The following is a 19,657-nucleotide window of genomic DNA, read 5'->3' as shown; positions in this document are numbered from 1 at the left end:
AGTATAGCTATACATTATCCCGCTTATTACATGGCTAACTTACTAACAATATACCTAATTCATCGACAAGACGAGATCAAATGCAGACACAGTTGTTCTGTGGCTCTGTCAGCCCAAATAAAGTGATTATTATTATCGGCAGCCGGCAGGTCTGTGGTCTGATTGCATGACTGAGTGCAGCTGTGCATATGCTGAGCAGCACTGATAGTGTGTGTAGTGGGCTTGATTGGTCCAGCTGCGCACAACGGTCATTATTGTTCAGCAGAGGTCCGTTATCGAATGCTGACGAGCGCTATTGACCAATCACAAGCTAGTATTTAGTATTTATACTGTCTGTAACGTTTGGCTACTTTAAATCATTGAATGTAGAGAGAGAGCGAGAGAGAGAGGGGGCGAGAACGAACGAGAGAGCCAGCCCCCCCCCCCCCCCCCCCCCTCGGGTTTTGTTCTAGGTTCGCGTTTTGATCGCCTAAGCTGCCATAGGTGATGACGTCACACTCGAATGTAAACAGGAAGAGTCTAACACACGGAGATCGAAACTGGATGATATACAGAAACGAATAACCAATAAATATGAAGTTATGTTTAAACTTCTGTTGTCAAGCGTTGTCAATATAACCCACCCCCTTTCCTCACGAATGGAACTAGTGTTGTGGAGTCCGCTTTGACCGTTTTCCAGGGTTAGCAGCAGCTAACGCTAGTTAGCTTAGCATAGTCCTAATGGATACCTTGTGTCATACCTTGCAGTCATATTAGCAGCTAACGTTAGCCCATTGCTCGTGTCAATTAAATTGCATGTTATTAAGGCGCTGGTCTGTCTAATGAAATTACAACCGCAACATTATGTCGCACTGTACAGCCCTGGTTGTAGGCTAATGTTTTACTATTTTTTTTATCCACTTTGTATGGATTAATTTAGGAGTGAAATGCGAATGAAGGGTTGAAATCACTACTCGCAAGCTTGCCCCCAGATAATATTTTCCACTCGCACCGGCCAAATTAGGGGGCAATTTGCGATCATCTCGTCGCAGTGTACAGCCCTGTCTCCGCCTGCCAACGAAGAGATAAACTCATCCCAATAGTATGCAACTGCAGAGCCGCAGAGCCAGCGGCGCTCTCAGGTCCGGTCTGGGGACCGCTCAGCAGCGCCACCCACCCAATGGCTGAATTGGAGTATTGCACTGTTGTGCAGTAGTGCGTGCACAACTGTGAGCTCTGCGGCTCTGCAGTTGCATGCTTCTCATCTCGCTAATCCAGCAGTGGCACCAAGCTCCCGCCCGCCATTCTCATCAGCAAACCACATAGTCGCGAGGGAATTATTTTCACAGGATAAAACGGTAATTACCTGATAAATATATATATATAATTAGTAAACTGTCTGGGGCATTTTGTGCCCCCCTTAACTGATTTTAGAGGGCATTTTGTCAATTTTCAAGGGCATTAATGCCCCAAGCCCCCGTTAATTTCTAACCCTGCACCCGCTAGCTCGTAGGGATTGGAGCCCGCTAGCTCGTAGGGATGGGAGCCCGCTAGCTCGTAGGGATGGGAGCCCGCTAGCTCGTAGGGATGGGAGCCCGCTAGCTCGTAGGGATGGGAGCCGAATAGGGCTCTGCGGTGCAGGGGATGTGCACTTTCTAGAGATCACAGGGCCTCTGACTCCTCGTGACATCACTACAGGGCTTCTCTGACTCCTCGTGACATCACTACAGGGCTTCTCTGACTCCTCGTGACATCACTACAGGGCTTCTCTGACTCCTCGTGACATCACTACAGGGCTTCTCTGACTCCTCGTGACATCACTACAGGGCTTCTCTGACTCCTCGTGACATCACTACAGGGCTTCTCTGACTCCTCGTGACATCACTACAGGGCTTCTCTGACTCCTCGTGACATCACTACAGGGCTTCTCTGACTCCTCGTGACATCACTACAGGGCTTCTCTGACTCCTCGTGACATCACTACAGGGCTTCTCTGACTCCTCGTGACATCACTACAGGGCTTCTCTAACTCCTTGTGACATCACTACAGGGCTTCTCTGACTCCTCGTGACATCACTACAGGGCATCTCTGACTCCTCGTGACATCACTACAGGCTAGGGCTGGACCTGGACAGTATGGTCTAAAATGTATATCACGGTATATTTTGAAGCATAGACGATAACGGTATATATCACGGTATATTCATTTATCTTAAAATGTCTATATACAATGGGGGAAATAAGTATTGAACACATCAGCATTTTGTCCCGTAAATATATTTCCAATATGGCTATTCAAGTGAAGTTTTCACCAGACTTTGGTATTAACTCAGGGAATCTAGACAAAAAATCTAAACATTAAAGTCCATACATAAATAAAGTTATGTATAATAAAGTGGAATGACATAGGAAAAAAGTATTGAACACACTAACTGAAATTAATTCAATACTTAGTGGAGAAGCCTTTGTTTTTAATGACAGCTTCAAGGACACTTTCTGTATGATGTAACTAATCACCTGCAGTATTCAGGTGTGATTTTGGCCCATTCCTCTACACAGATTGTCTTTAAATCTTGAAGATTGCGGAGGGGCCTCTTGTGAATCTGGATCTTCAGATGCTTCCACAAATGTTCAATTGGGTTTAAGTCAGGTGATTGACTGGGCCATTCCAACAAGTTGATTTTCTTTCTCTGAAACCAACTGCGAGTTTCCTTTGCTGTATGCTTTGGATTGTTGTCCTGGTGGAAGGTCCACCCACGTGTCATCCTCAGCATCCTGGTGGAAGGTCCACCCACGTGTCATCCTCAGCATCCTGGTGGATGGCAGCAGGTTCCTCTCAAGAATCTCTCTGTACATGGCTCCATTCATTGTTCCTTCAATGATATGAAGTCTGCCAGTACCAGGAGAGGAGAAGCAGCCCCACACCATGATACTTCCACCTCCAAACTTCACTGTTGGTATAGTGTTATTCGGGTAATGTGCACTGCCATTTCTCCTCCAAACATGATGTACATGCTCCCAGTAATTCAATGGCTTGTCCAAATGTTGTTAGGCAAACTTTAAACAAGCTTCAACATGTCTTTTCTTCAGTAGTTGAGTCTTGCGGGCTGAGCGCGCACAGAGGCCATGGCGGTGGAATGCATTGCCTATGGCAGTGGTTCTCAAACTTTTTACACCAAGTACCACCTGAGAACGTAGCTGGCTCTCCAAGTACCACCATATGACCGGCGTTAAAATACAGTCTATTCAGCTATGCACAGTTCACGCAGGAGGCAAATGTATTCCTAATACCATTATTTATTGTTAACTTTTGTCAGACACAGCCACAATGTACAAAGGGATAGCACTAGAACTAGCAAACTCTTCCACACAACTCATACAATGCAAGGGACATTGAGAACATAATAACTAACATTCTCACATAGCAAGTGAGAAAATTAAGAACAACTGTATTTCAGCAAATGTACTTAATTCTCTCTCTCTCTCTCACACAGCAAGCAATTGTCCATCATTCTCTCTCTCTCTCACACACACACACACACAATTATTTTGTTACAAAAACTTAATTTCCTGCATTCTGGTGCAGGACTTTTTGAATTTTTACCCTTTAAATGCCAGTGTTTGTGTGATGGCATCACAAATTATTGTTAAAAAAAACACACAAAGTAAAATATTTTCAATATATCAAATGCAAAGTACATTTTTCTGGGGGGGATTATTACAGGCTAGGCATGTGTCAATGATTAGCAGCAACACAGATTTTTTTTTTTTTATCCACTTTTTCTCCCATTTTTCTATTTTCTCCCATCCCAATTTCGTACCATCCAATTCAACCCTCCCCTGTCACGAACGCTGTTTCTTGCCTCCCACAAGCCGGCTGCAATGTGGACTAAGTCATACATAGCACAAGTCCCCTCCGGTACTTGAGGTAACAGCAGTCGCATCTTTTCACCTGCGCAGCTCGATCTCTCAGTGGCGAGGAGTAACGCGTGGGACAGGGTTTCCGTTAGAATTCTTTTTTGCAGGTCTGAGTGTCCGGTAGATTTCAATCTACCGGACAAATGGGATAAATTCCGGTCAGAGTTTATTGAGCTTAAAAACAATTGATAGGCCTATATAAAGAATGACATCATGTCATGATGGCGCCGCAGCGAACGGCTGCCTGTCTGTGCGCTCCGTCGAGACTGTGTTTACTTTTGTTAATATTTATAGTTTTTAGAGTTTTGTTTGTACCAACTGTTGGTGCATTTAATGTATATGACCGTCAGTCACTCATAGACATTGGATTACGGGAAACTTACCAACTGGATTACTCACTGGACCAGCTTTCCGAACCGCAGCAATGGCCTGAAGAAATTCTCCGGAGATTAGGACCAGATCCTTTGTTCCTAGATCCCAGGAAAAGAGGACCCAGACGACGAGGAAAGAGGGCTGGGATCCGTAACAGGCTGAGATCCAGACGCCACCGTACACCACTGCCCAGTATATTGCTAGCCAATGTACAATCAATTGACAATAAACTGGATGACATCCGAGCAAGGATTCAATATCAAAGAGACGTTAGGGACTGCAACGTCCTCTGCTTCACCGAAACATGGCTCACACCGGAGGTTCCAGAACACGCAATTCAACCAGCAGATCACTTCTTTATCCATCGCAAGGATCGGACATCAGCAGAGTCCGGTAAACAACGTGGAGGAGGTATTGCCTTCATGTTTAACAAAAATTGGAGCGATCCAACTAACGTGAAGGAATTATCCAACCACTGCTCCCCAGAACTGGAATATATAACCATCAAGTGTCGTCCTTTCTTCCTCCCGAGGGAGTTAACGGCGATCGTCCTGATCGGAGTGTATATTCCACCGCAAGCCAGCAACAAGGTTGTGCTCTCCAGACTCCACGACGAGGTAAATAGAATACAAGTGGCGAATGTTAACGCCGCCATTTTAGTGCTGGGAGATTTCAATAGCGCCAATCTGAGAAAGGTATTGCCTGACTTCTATCAGCATGTGACTTGCAACACCAGAGGCGGTAACATCCTAGATCACTGTTACACGCAATTTAAAGGTGGCTACAAGGCTCATTCTGATAGTGGCTTTGGTAAATCAGATCACGCGTCCATCTTTCTTTCACCAAAGTACAAACAGAATTAAAAGTACTCCTGTAGCCGAACGCACAATTAGAGGGGGGCTTCCCACCCTCCAGAACATTTACAACAAGCGGTGCAAGGGGAAGGCTAAGAGAATTATTAAGGACTCGAGCCACCCGAACAACTGCCTCTTTGAACTGCTGCCGTCAGGCAGGCGATACCGGAGTCTTATGGCGAGCACAGAGACTCAGAAGGAGCTTCTATCCCCAGGCCATCAGGCTGCTAAACGAACAATAATCGCTAAACGAACAATAATCACTATGCAACAACCATCAAATGCACACAGCACACACACCCACACGCACACACTCACTCAAACAACAACACACTGCAGCACCCACTCTCCACACTTTAGATCACACAAACACACTTACACTTTATATTTATTGATAAAGGATTTGCACTACAACTCGTACACCTACTGTGAATTGTACCTAAACTGCACCTCGTCCATTTATGCCTTGCACTATATAGTATTGTATATTAGTACACTGCACAGTATTGTATATTGTATGGTAACTACGTCTACGAACATTGTACATATGTCTAAACTGAACACTGTGACCTCTTTTTTTACTTCTAATTTTTACTATGTTTTTATTTCATACTTACCTTGTCATGCACAGTCTCTGGAGCGCAACAGTAAGAAGCATTTTGTACAAAAGTATTCTGTACTTCTGTATGACAACTATTAAAGAAACTTGAAACTAGTCTCGCGAGAGGTGCAGAAATGGGATTTGACGTCAGAGGAGACGCTCCGGTCAGTGTTTCACTACACAGACTGGAATGTGTTCCGCGACACAGATAACATTAATGTCTACACGGAAACAGTGCTGGACTATGTTTGTACTAGGGTGAAAGAAACAATCCCCACTACCAAAATGAAAGTTTACCCAAATCAAAAACCCTGGGTAGACAAATCCGTCCGTGAAGCTCTGAGAGAGCGCACCAAAGCATACAACGACGGCCTAGTGGCAGGCAACATGAATGACCACAAGGTGGCGCGATACAACGTAAGGAGGACAGTGTCAGAGGCCAAACGGCGCTACAGGGATAAAATTGAACTCCAGTTTGAACAAGCTGACTCTAGAGCTATGTGGCAGGGGCTCAAAACGATGACGGACTACAAAGGCGCCTCCCTCAAACTGAACAGTGACATCTCCTTAGCAAATGACCTCAATACCTTCTATGCGAGGTTTGATGCTGGTAATAACAACACCAGCTCACAAGCCACGGCAATGGGGGGGGGGGGGGGGTCGGCTGCTGATGGAGGCGCAGTGTTCAGGGTAACAGAGCATGAGGTGAGGCGGACCTTTAAAAAAGTGAATATCAGGAAGGCAGCAGGTCCGGACGGCATCCCCGGCCGCGTCCTAAAAGTCTGTGCCGACCAACTGGCCCCAGTATTCACTGACATATTTAACCTGTCCTTAGAACAGGCTGTCATCCCCACCTGCCTGAAGAAGTCCACTATTATCCCTGTACCCAAAAAATCCAAGCCTGCTTGCCTCAACGACTACCGCCCTGTAGCTCTCACCTCCATAGCCATGAAGTGCTTTGAGAAGCTAGTAAAGGGCTACATCTGCTCCTCCCTCCCCATCAACAATTTGCATACCGCCCCAACAGGTCCACGGAGGACGCCATATCCCATGTGCTGCACACAGCAGCATCACACCTGGACAAGAGGCAGGGGAACTATGTGAGAATGCTATTCATCGACTACAGCTCGGCATTCAATACCATAGTCCCCTCCATACTCATAGCCAAGCTCAGGGACCTGGGCTTGGGCTATGACCTCTGCCAGTGGGTCTTGGACTTCCTGACTGGCAGACCCCAGGTGGTGAGAGCAGGCAACTGCACCTCCTCATCCATCACCCTCAACATAGGGGCCCCCCAGGGCTGTGTTCTGAGTCCCCTCCTCTACTCCCTGTACACACACGACTGTGTGGCTCAGCGGAGTAGCAATACAATCATCAAATTTGCTGACGACACAGTGGTGGTGGGCCTGATCTCTGCCAACGACGAGAGGGCCTACCTGGAAGAGGTCAAGGTCCTGGCGGGATGGTGCCAGGAAAACAGCCTCTCCCTGAACGTCAGCAAAACAAAGGAGATGATTGTGGACTTCAGGAGGTCGGGGGTCAAGGACTACAGCCCCCTCAGCATCGACGGGGCACCGGTTGAGAGAGTCAACAGCTTTAAGTACCTCGGAGCCTACATATCCGAGGACTTGACATGGACCACACACATTGACAGTGTTGTGAAGAAGGCACGACAACGCCTCTACTTCCTCAGGCGCCTAAGGAAGTTCCAAGTCAGCCAGAAGATCCTTAAGAACTTCTACTCATGTACAATAGAGAGCATCTTGACCGGCAACATCACCTCCTGGTTTGGGAATAGCACTGCACAAGACCGAAGCAGACTACAAAGAGTGACACGTTCAGCCGAACGCACAATTGGAGGGGGGCTCCCCACCCTCCAGAACATTTACAACAAGCGTTGCAAGGGCAAGGCTAAGAGAATCATTAAAGACTCCAGTCACCCGAACAACTGCCTCTTTGAACTGCTGCGGTCAGGCAAGCGATACCGGAGTCTCAAGGCGAACACAGAAAGACTCAGAAGAAGCTTCTATCCCCAGGCCATCAGGCTGCTAAACGAACAATGAATGAACACTACACAACAACAACCACCAAACGCACATAGCACACACATCCACACGCACACACTCACTTTAAACAAACACACTGTAGCATCCACTCCACACACTTTATAGCACACACCCACTTTAAACAAACACACTGTAGCACCCACTCCCCACACTTTATATTTATGGATGAAGGATTGCACTACAACTCGTACACCTTACTGTAAATTGTACCTAAAATTGTACCTCATCCCATTTCTGCTTTGCACTAGATAGTACTGTACATTAGTACACTGCATAGTATGTCTATACCGAACACTGTGACCTCATTTTTCTTCTTCTAAATTCATGCTATATTATGTTATTATGTTATTTGATACTATCTTGTCTAGCACAGTCTCTGGAGCGTAACAGTAAGAAGCATTTTGTATGAAAGTATTCTGTACTTCTGTATGACAACTATTAAAGAACTTGAACTTGAAGGCATTTATAATATTTTAACTTAAAACTAGACTACTTTTGCGTATATACAGTCATTAATATATTCCAAATAAAATAAGTCCCTCGAGACTGCGTGCTGCTGCCGACTTGAGGTGTCGGTGGGCAGTCTGCCCGACCTTAATAAACAGCAGTCTGTTATAATCACATTTTTATGAGCTAACGAATTCCGTTATATTGGACATTTGTATTAATTATATCAAGCGAAGAACTGAGAAATTTGGCAGAGAGACGGCAACATTATCGTGGGTTTGCGCCGTGATGTATATCTCCACCTCCCAACGACTTGGTGCTGCTGCTCATAATGTCCGGTGAAAATAATTCCCTCTAAGCACAATTTGATTATTTGAATTGTATTAAAATAGGCTAAAATTAAATAGCCTATGCGATGAACGAAACAATCATTACATTTGTCGTTGCTTCACCAAGCAGCCGGTCAATGACATCCTGTGTCAGCGAGCTGGCAGCTGATATATCAGCGCGAGCCGGCCGCAGTTAGTTTGCAAGAAGCATCCAGCTGCAGACCCGCAGAGCAGCTTTCCAGGTCTGGGGACCGCACTGTGCCAGCAAAGCTGGTGGGTTCTGTGGGTCTGCAGCTGCATGCCTTCCGCAAATCCAGCAGCAAGCTCTCACTGACACAGCGTCGTCATTACCAGACCGGCTGCTTGGCGAAGCAACGACAACAAACGCAATGATTGTTTCGTTCATCGCATAGGCCACCCAACTCCAGCCCATCCAAATACAATTCAAATAATCAAACTGTGCCCAGAGGGAACTATTTTCACCGGACACTATGACCGGAGAGATTAAATTTGTCGGACTTCAACAGATTTTGCCAGTCAAATACCGGTAATTACCGGCTAACGGAAACGCTGGCGTGGGAGGCTCACGCTGCCCCCGACACTTCCTGATTCTACTGCGCAGGCGCACCAACCGACCTGTAGGAGTCGCTGTCCACAACGCCCGATCCCCACCCATCAGTTTCCCACCCCCTAATACGGCCAATGTGTATTAGTACGGACGACCAGCTAAACTGAAAGCAAATGTGGAGCGCTGGGCTCGAACAGCGAGCCCAGCGTCTCCAGATTTCGTGGCGAGCGCCTTGCCCACTACGCCACGTAGCCGCCCTAGCAGCAACACAGATTTTGATGGATTTTTTGTAATGTCAGATTTAACACTAACTCTTTTCAGAAAAGTGGGAGTATTTCATTTTTTATCTGACATTACAAAAAAAATAAAGGTTATGATCAGGGCTGAAGTTGAATTAAAGATTTATGACTGTTTAGACTGAATTACTCTCTGTCACAGTGATCTCCTGGTTGTTCCCCACTTGGGTTATCTAACTATCGCGCCGCCGCAACCAGAAACACTGGCCTGCTTCTAAGTTCAGTGGCCTGACTGAATTTTTTTTTTAAATAAATAAAAAAAATTTTGCTTCTTTGTAAATGTTTTCAAGTACCACCAAGTACCACTAGTGGTACGCGTACCACAGTTTGAGAACCACTGGCCTATGGTCCTTTCTGTCACAGTTGTACCTGCTGCCTCCAAGTCTTTCTGGAGCTCTTTCCTAGTGGTCCATGGCTCTCTGGCTACTCTTCTCCTAGTGGTCCATGGCTCTCTGGCTACTCTTCTCCTAGTGGTCCATGGCTCTCTACTCATCTCCTAGTGGTCCATGGCTCTCTACTCTTCTCCTAGTGGTCCATGGCTCTCTGGCTACTCTTCTCCTAGTGGTCCATGGCTCTCTACTCTTCTCCTAGTGGTCCATGGCTCTCTGGCTACTCTTCTCCTAGTGGTCCATGGCTCTCTACTCTTCTCCTAGTGGTCCATGGCTCTCTACTCTTCTCCTAGTGGTCCATGGCTCTCTGGCTCCTCTTCTCCTAGTGGTCCATGGCTCTCTGGCTCCTCTTCTCCTAGTGGTCCATGGCTCTCTGGCTACTCTTCTCCTAGTGGTCCATGGCTCTCTGGCTACTCTTCTCCTAGTGGTCCATGGCTCTCTGGCTCCTCTTCTCCTAGTGGTCCATGGCTCTCTGGCTACTCTTCTCCTAGTGGTCCATGGCTCTCTGGCTACTCTTCTCCTAGTGGTCCATGGCTCTCTGGCTACTCTTCTCCTAGTGGTCCATGGCTCTCTGGCTCCTCTTCTCCTAGTGGTCCATGGCTCTCTGGCTACTCTTCTCCTAGTGGTCCATGGCTCTCTGGCTACTCTTCTCCTAGTGGTCCATGGCTCTCTGGCTACTCTTCTCCTAGTGGTCCATGGCTCTCTGGCTACTCTTCTCCTAGTGGTCCATGGCTCTCTGGCTACTCTTCTCCTAGTGGTCCATGGCTCTCTGGCTACTCTTCTCCTAGTGGTCCATGGCTCTCTGGCTACTCTTCTGCTAGTGGTCCATGGCTCTCTGGCTACTCTTCTCCTAGTGGTCCATGGCTCTCTGGCTACTCTTCTCCTAGTGGTCCATGGCTCTCTACTCTTCTCCTAGTGGTCCATGGCTCTCTACTCTTCTCCTAGTGGTCCATGGCTCTCTGGCTACTCTTCTCCTAGTGGTCCATGGCTCTCTGGCTACTCTTCTCCTAGTGGTCCATGGCTCTCTGGCTCCTCTTCTCCTAGTGGTCCATGGCTCTCTGGCTACTCTTCTCCTAGTGGTCCATGGCTCTCTGGCTACTCTTCTCCTAGTGGTCCATGGCTCTCTGGCTACTCTTCTCCTAGTGGTCCATGGCTCTCTGGCTACTCTTCTCCTAGTGGTCCATGGCTCTCTGGCTACTCTTCTCCTAGTGGTCCATGGCTCTCTGGCTACTCTTCTCCTAGTGGTCCATGGCTCTCTGGCTACTCTTCTCCTAGTGGTCCATGGCTCTCTACTCTTCTCCTAGTGGTCCATGGCTCTCTGGCTACTCTTCTCCTAGTTGTCCATGGCTCTCTGGCTACTCTTCTCCTAGTGGTCCATGGCTCTCTGGCTCCTCTTCTCCTAGTGGTCCATGGCTCTCTGGCTACTCTTCTCCTAGTGGTCCATGGCTCTCTGGCTACTCTTCTCCTAGTGGTCCATGGCTCTCTGGCTACTCTTCTCCTAGTGGTCCATGGCTCTCTGGCTACTCTTCTCCTAGTGGTCCATGGCTCTCTGGCTACTCTTCTCCTAGTGGTCCATGGCTCTCTACTCTTCTCCTAGTGGTCCATGGCTCTCTACTCTTCTCCTAGTGGTCCATGGCTCTCTGGCTACTCTTCTCCTAGTGGTCCATGGCTCTCTGGCTACTCTTCTCCTAGTGGTCCATGGCTCTCTGGCTACTCTTCTCCTAGTGGTCCATGGCTCTCTGGCTCCTCTTCTCCTAGTGGTCCATGGCTCTCTGGCTCCTCTTCTCCTAGTGGTCCATGGCTCTCTACTCTTCTCCTAGTGGTCCATGGCTCTCTACTCTTCTCCTAGTGGTCCATGGCTCTCTGGCTACTCTTCTCCTAGTGGTCCATGGCTCTCTACTCTTCTCCTAGTGGTCCATGGCTCTCTGGCTACTCTTCTCCTAGTGGTCCATGGCTCTCTGGCTACTCTTCTCCTAGTGGTCCATGGCTCTCTGGCTACTCTTCTCCTAGTGGTCCATGGCTCTCTGGCTACTCTTCTCCTAGTGGTCCATGGCTCTCTGGCTACTCTTCTCCTAGTGGTCCATGGCTCTCTGGCTACTCTTCTCCTAGTGGTCCATGGCTCTCTGGCTACTCTTCTCCTAGTGGTCCATGGCTCTCTGGCTACTCTTCTCCTAGTGGTCCATGGCTCTCTGGCTACTCTTCTCCTAGTGGTCCATGGCTCTCTGGCTACTCTTCTCCTAGTGGTCCATGGCTCTCTGGCTACTCTTCTCCTAGTGGTCCATGGCTCTCTGGCTCCTCTTCTCCTAGTGGTCCATGGCTCTCTGGCTACTCTTCTAAGTATCCTTCTGACTCCCTGATCAGAAACGTTGCGAGGAGCACCTGTGCATGGCCGGTTGATGATGGAGTGATGTTGCTTCCACTTATGGATAATGCCCCCAATGGTGCTTACTGGAAGATTCTGAAGTTGTGAAATACGTCTTTCTATTGTCATGATTTGCAATAATCAGTTTGTGAAGGTCTTGAGAGCTCTTTGCTTTTACCCATCATTTGATGTTTCTTGTGTGGCACCTTGGTAACAAATTTTATTTTTTTATAGCCCAATATATTCTAACCCAGTTGACATTATTAGCACAGATAGGAGGTAGAGTTGCCTCATTAGTTTTGGTTTTCAGCTAGTTCCTTACATTTCCTTGCTGTGGTGTACTGCTTTTTCTTAGTGTGTCCAATACTTTTTTCCTGTTTCATTCCACTTTATTACACGTAACTTTATTTACATATGGACTTTAATGTTTAGATTTCTTGTCTGGATTTCTTGAGTTAATACCAAAGTCTGGTGCAAATTTCGCTTGAATACGCTCATTGGAAATACATTTACTGCACAAAATGTTGATGTATTCAATACTTATTTCCCCCATTGTAAATGCTTCTGAAGGGGTAAAACACTGGTATGGCAGCTATTACTGTACTATTGTATTACTAGGACATATTTCTAGGGATGCACCGAAAATTCGGCTACCGAAAATTATCGGCCGAAAATGGTTAAAAAGGCTCTTTCGGCTTTCGGCCGAAAGGGTTTTAGCACCGAAAATATGACCGAAAGTCAAATAACGTGTTGTTGTGATGACGTCATCAAAACGCGACTACAGACATACCGGATTACCGTTACATGTTACATGCGTTATGCGCAACATGTAACGTGAGCAGCTTGGCAGCTCTTCCTGCATTCTACAGCCTGTGATAACTAACTCCTCTTGGGAGTAGGGATGCCCCCCGAAACCCGGTTCTAAACTAAATTAGAAAAAACCGGAGTATTGATCAGCTCCGACGTTAACGGTACTGTTATCAGTAGTCTAGGAGCGGATTAGCTACGGAGCTAACAGTGTACCATCCATCTGCGACGCAACGGTGGCAGCAACAGTGGACACAGAGTAATGTTAACGTTATGACGAGTTCATACTACACTACACGTATGAACTCGACATAACGTTAACGTTACTACGTTTAAATGAAGTGTTTAATTAGCAGCAATCTGTTGTTGAAAATGTATTATCGTTAAACCGGAAATGGAAATGCGAGGACAGGAAGTCGTCATCAATCGTTGTAGTCTTTTAGTCTTAACAGTCTGGAATTAATGTATGCATTCAAAAGTGCTGAATAAATGTTTTATGGGCCCATAATAGTGATTATTAATATTATTTAAGTTAAGTTTAGCCATAATCATGTCTTTTGCCATAATCAGGTAGCTAAAAAAAATATATATATATATATATATTTATATTAATCATTTTCGGACTTTCGGCATTCGGTTTTCGGCCAACTGTTTCCTATTTTCGGTATCGGTTTCGGCCAAGAATTTCCCATTCGGTGCATCCCTACATATTTCACATAGTACAGAGGTATTTTAAGAACATTTATTGTGCAAAACTGCCATAGAAAAATGCAAAACAATTCCAACATAACTTAACTTTAGTGTACATGTTTGACAACATGGAGAGAGAGAGAGAGAGAGAGAGAGAGAGCAAGAGAGCGTGATGTAATAGGTTTGAGTTTGGGCGTTCTAAGCTGTAAATGTGAAGTTATCTTTGAACCTCTGTTGTCAAGCCTCGTCAATATCTCCCCCCCCCCCCCCCCCCCCCTTTCCTCACTAATGGAACTGGTGCCGCGGAGTCACGTTAGAACGTTAGCTTAGCGGCTAACGTTAGCCCGTTGCTGCGCTAAAGCAAGTCTCCTCTCAGCCTCCTTAGCCAAATTGAAATGCCCAAACGATATGGCAAGGTCTGTGAGCAAGTGGAGAAAAAACTCAGTACAATTAAACACCATGCAACGACCACTGCAAACGTCGAGTGAATCGTCGAGTAACGTTAACGTCATTGCTACTGCTGTGACTAGTTGCTCTAGTGTACCGGTCACAAGGTATCGTCAAAATCCATACCGAAGCGCAAATTCATACCGTTTATACCCTCCAGCCCTGTTCTCTGACTCCGTGTGACCAGAGTTTATACCGTCCTCCAGCCCTGTTCTCTGACTCCGTGTGACCAGAGTTTATACCCTCCAGCCCTGTTCTCTGACTCCGTGTGACCAGAGTTTATACCGTCCAGCCCTGTTCTCTGACTCCGTGTGACCAGAGTTTATACCGTCCTCCAGCCCTGTTCTCTGACTCCGTGTGACCAGAGTTTATACCCTCCAGCCCTGTTCTCTGACTCCGTGTGACCAGAGTTTATACCGTCCTCCAGCCCTGTTCTCTGACTCCGTGTGACCAGAGTTTATACCCTCCAGCCCTGTTCTCTGACTCCATGTGACCAGAGTTTATACCGTCCAGCCCTGTTCTCTGACTCCGTGTGACCAGAGTTTATACCGTCCTCCAGCCCTGTTCTCTGACTCCGTGTGACCAGAGTTTATACCCTCCAGCCCTGTTCTCTGACTCCGTGTGACCAGAGTTTATACCCTCCAGCCCTGTTCTCTGACTCCGTGTGACCAGAGTTTATACCGTCCAGCCCTGTTCTCTGACTCCGTGTGACCAGAGTTTATACCGTCCAGCCCTGTTCTCTGACTCTGTGTGACCAGAGTTTATACCGTCCAGCCCTGTTCTCTGACTCCGTGTGACCAGAGTTTATACCGTCCAGCCCTGTTCTCTGACTCCGTGTGACCAGAGTTTATACCGTCCAGCCCTGTTCTCTGACTCCGTGTGACCAGAGTTTATACCGTCCAGCCCTGTTCTCTGACTCCGTGTGACCAGAGTTTATACCGTCCAGCCCTGTTCTCTGACTCCGTGTGACCAGAGTTTTATACGGTCCTCCAGCCCTGTTCTCTGACTCCGTGTGACCAGAGTTTATACCGTCCAGCCCTGTTCTCTGACTCCGTGTGACCAGAGTTTATACCGTCCAGCCCTGTTCTCTGACTCCGTGTGACCAGAGTTTATACCGTCCTCCAGCCCTGTTCTCTGACTCTGTGTGACCAGAGTTTATACCGTCCAGCCCTGTTCTCTGACTCCGTGTGACCAGAGTTTATACCGTCCAGCCCTGTTCTCTGACTCCGTGTGACCAGAGTTTATACCGTCCAGCCCTGTTCTCTGACTCCGTGTGACCAGAGTTTATACCGTCCAGCCCTGTTCTCTGACTCCGTGTGACCAGAGTTTATACCGTCCAGCCCTGTTCTCTGACTCCGTGTGACCAGAGTTTATACCGTCCAGCCCTGTTCTCTGACTCCGTGTGACCAGAGTTTATACCGTCCAGCCCTGTTCTCTGACTCCGTGTGACCAGAGTTTATACCGTCCTCCAGCCCTATTCTCTGACTCCTCCGTGTGACCAGAGTTTATACCGTCCAGCCCTGTTCTCTGACTCCGTGTGACCAGAGTTTATACCGTCCTCCAGCCCTGTTCTCTGACTCCGTGTGACCAGAGTTTATACCGTCCAGCCCTGTTCTCTGACTCCGTGTGACCAGAGTTTATACCGTCCAGCCCTGTTCTCTGACTCCGTGTGACCAGAGTTTATACCGTCCAGCCCTGTTCTCTGACTCCGTGTGACCAGAGTTGTCAAAAGTTGGTTTCGGAAAAGGCTTTGTTGTGTAAAATACCAAAGAAATGTTTTGGCTGCTAGTTGAAATCCCAGCTCAGCCTCTTAAGTCTCCTCTGTCTGCGCCCACTCTGTTCTGGCTTCAATAAAGGAGAGAAATACCTCTGAAGCATGTAATGTTCTCTCAGAGCTCCCCCCCCCCCCCCGAGGTGAAGCCTAGCTGTGTTGTCTTTGAGAGGAGGCTCATGTGAAGAATCCAACTTATTCTAAACTTTTCTGTTTGATTCTCTCCGTCTGTCTGTCTGTCAGTCTGTCCGTCCGTCCGTCCGTCCGTCTGTCTGTCTGTCTGTCTGTCTGTCTGTCTGTCTGTCTGTCTGTCTGTCTGTCTGTCTGTCTGTCTGTCCGTCTGCATGTCTGCATGTCTGCCTGTCTGCCTGTCTGTCTGTCTCTCTGTCTGTCTGTCCGTCTGTCCGTCTGTCTGTCTCTCTGTCTCTCTGTCTCTCTGTCTGTCTGCCTGTCTGTCTGTCTGTCTGTCTGTCTGTCTGTCTGTCCGTCTGCATGTCTGCCTGTCTGTCTGTCTCTCTGTCTGTCTGTCCGTCTGTCCGTCTGTCCGTCTGTCCGTCTGTCTGTCTCTCTGTCTCTCTGTCTCTCTGTCTCTCTGTCTGTCTGCCTGTCTGCCTGTCTGTCTGTCTGTCTGTCCGTCTGCATGTCTGCATGTCTGCCTGTCTGCCTGTCTGTCTGTCTCTCTGTCTGTCTGTCCGTCTGTCCGTCTGTCTGTCTCTCTGTCTCTCTGTCTCTCTGTCTGTCTGCCTGTCTGTCTGTCTGTCTGTCTGTCTGTCTGTCTGTCTGTCTGTCTGTCCGTCTGCATGTCTGCCTGTCTGTCTGTCTCTCTGTCTGTCTGTCCGTCTGTCCGTCTGTCCGTCTGTCTGTCTCTCTGTCTCTCTGTCTCTCTGTCTGTCTGCCTGTCTGTCTGTCTGTCTGTCCGTCTGCATGTCTGCATGTCTGCCTGTCTGCCTGTCTGTCTGTCTCTCTGTCTGTCTGTCCGTCTGTCCGTCTGTCTGTCTCTCTGTCTCTCTGTCTCTCTGTCTGTCTGCCTGTCTGTCTGTCTGTCTGTCTGTCTGTCTGTCTCTCTGTCTCTCTGTCTCTCTGTCTCAATTCAATTCAAATAGGCTTTATTGGCATGACATATTAACATACTTATTGCCAAAGCAAGTTCAACATACAAACAATAACATATATATTAAGCAATAAAATATCATAATATTAGTAATAACAGTAAGGACAATCAACAAGAAAACATATTAATTTACAAAATAGTCACTCGATCGGGTAGTCATTTTTCAAGTGTGGCCACTCAGATACATTTACAGGGCTTGTTCTCTTATTGTGTGACAACAGTCTACATATTTTGCAGCTAACGCTGTACACTGACTTTTCTCCCCACACATGTATAGCAGCTTTTGGTGATCAGGGAGATGGATAAACTGTGCATCAATTTTGTTTATTTTATCAAAGAAGACTTCTCTTAGATCCTTGTATTTCTCACAGTATAGCAGGAAGTGAGGTTCTGTCTCAACTAGGGATGGGTACCTTTCACATTTGAACCGGTACCGGTACCTGTGAATCGATACCGGTACCCAACGGTACCTTTTTTCGGTACTTTAGTCTCAAGAAATTTAATTTACCTACCTCAGTCGTAAAAAGAAAATTCAAACTTCAAATAACTACAATTTCGACAGTTTTCGGCTTGTCATTGCTCCGACTGCTTTGTTGTTGAATCAAGTCAAATCCTAGGTAAGCATATATTGTGCGTGTGAACGTTGACATGAAAAAAAAAAGGAAAAAAGAAAAAAAGGAAAAAAGAAAAAGAATTAATAAAAAACTTTTTATTTAATTTTTTTTTTATTATTTTTTTCGGTTTCTCACTTGATTCGATACTCGGTAGTACCGACGTGTTTCGGTTCGGTACCTCAAAAGTACCGAATTCGGTACCCATCCCTAGTCTCAACGTCCCCCTGATGGCAAAGTGAACACAGCCTGGCCTCTCTGGGCAGCCAGTTCTGCCTGTGACGGCCTGTTTCTATGGCTAGACTGTGTCCACTCAGTCTGTACCGTGTCAATGTTTTTCTTAATTTTATCTCATTCACAGTAGTCAGGTATTCTGCCACCGTGTACTCTCTGTTTAGGGTCAAATAGAATTCTAATTATCTTTGAGATTTGGTTGATTTGTTCCAATATTCTATATAATTTTCTTTTTGTTTTGAGATTATTTGGTTGGGCCAGATTTCTTGGTATCTGTCCTGAAGCGTTTGTGGGCAGAGATTTCTGACTAGCTGGCAGAGGGGACTCTTATCTGGGTTCATCTCTTGGCTCTGAAGGGCTTTGTAGTGGTAGGAGTGGGGGTCACTTGATTGGAGGTGTGTGTAAAATTTGATGGCTCGCTTTTGAATTTGAATGATTAGGGGGTATTGGCCAAGTTCTGCCCTGCATGCATTATTGGCAGTGTGTCTGTGGACCCTAAGTAGGTTTTTGCACAATTCTGCATGCAGTACTTCTAATGGGTGTTTTTCCCATTTTGGGAAATCTTGGTTAGTTAATGGACCCCACACTTCGCTGCCATATAATATTATTGGATTTATTACAGAATTTAGAATTTTGAGCCAGGTCCTAATTGGGATGTCAATTGGAATTTTCCTTTTGATAGCATAGAAAGCCCTTCTTCCCTTCTCCTTCAGTTCATTCACAGCCATATTGAAGTTACCATTATGATTTATTTTCAATCCCAAATATGGGTAGCTTTTTGTGTTTTCTAATATGTGTGTGCCTAATTTAAATGTATTATGTGAACTCTGAGACTTGTGTCTCCTTTGAAAGATCATGACTTTAGTCTTCTTCATGTTTACGTTCAGAGACCATGTCTGGCAGAACTGGTGGAGGATGTCTAGGTTCTGTTGTAGACCCTCTTTAGTGGCTGACAGCAGAACCAGATCATCTGCATACATCAGTAATTTTACATTGGTATTGTGCAGAGTCAGACCGGGTGCAGTGGAAAGTTCTAATAACTTTGCTAATTCATTTATATATATATATATTAAACAATGTTGGGCTTAAATTGCACCCCTGGCGGACTCCGCGACCCTGGGTGAAGAAATGTGTTCTATTATTGCTAATTCTATCAGCACATCTGTTTTTTGTGTACATGGATTTGATCAAGTCATATGTATTTCCTCCAACACCACTTTCTAGAATTTTGAAGAAAATACCTTTGTGCCAAATTGAATCAAAAGCTTTTTCAAAATCGACAAAGCAGGAATATATTTAGTTTTTGTTCTTTTTTTTCGTGAATGTCAATTAGGGTTTTAAGAGTGTATATATGGTCAGAGGTACGATAATTTGGTAAGAATCCGATTTGGCTTTTACTTAGAACACTGTGTTCTGTAAGGAATTCTATGAGTCTGGTGTTGATGATACTACATAGAAGTTTGCCCAAATTACTCGTCACACAGATACCCCTATAGTTTTTTGGGTCATGTTTATCTCCACTCTTGAATATTGGGGTTATGAGTCCTTCATTCCAGACATCAGGAAAATAGCCTAGATTTAGTGTCAAATTGAATAATTTTAAAATAGCCAATTGGAATTTTTCAGAGCTGTGTTTAATCATTTCATTTAATATGCCATCTGTACCGCAGGCCTTTCTAGCTTTAAGGCACTGGAGTTTTGATTTCAGCTCTTGTTCTGTGATTGGAAAGTCTAGAGGGTTTTGATTATCCTTTATGATATCTTCCCATTTTTGTAATTTTTCACATATCTGGCTGGTTTCCGTT

General features: G+C 46.2%; 1 protein-coding gene across 1 annotated transcript in view; it reads left to right on the top strand.

Annotated features, from left to right (window-relative positions):
• The window catches only part of LOC311226643 (Y+L amino acid transporter 1-like), a gene marked incomplete at its 3' end in the record, with an annotated part of 136,088 nt that overhangs the window by 81,318 nt on the left and 35,113 nt on the right, over nt 1–19,657 (top strand). The gene's annotated exons all lie outside the window — the stretch shown is intronic.

This window comes from Notolepis coatsorum, assembly GCF_963971535.1.
Source record: "Notolepis coatsorum genome assembly, chromosome: 4".
NCBI lineage: Eukaryota > Metazoa > Chordata > Actinopteri > Aulopiformes > Paralepididae > Notolepis > Notolepis coatsorum.
This window is presented reverse-complemented; position numbering and strand designations above follow the sequence as displayed.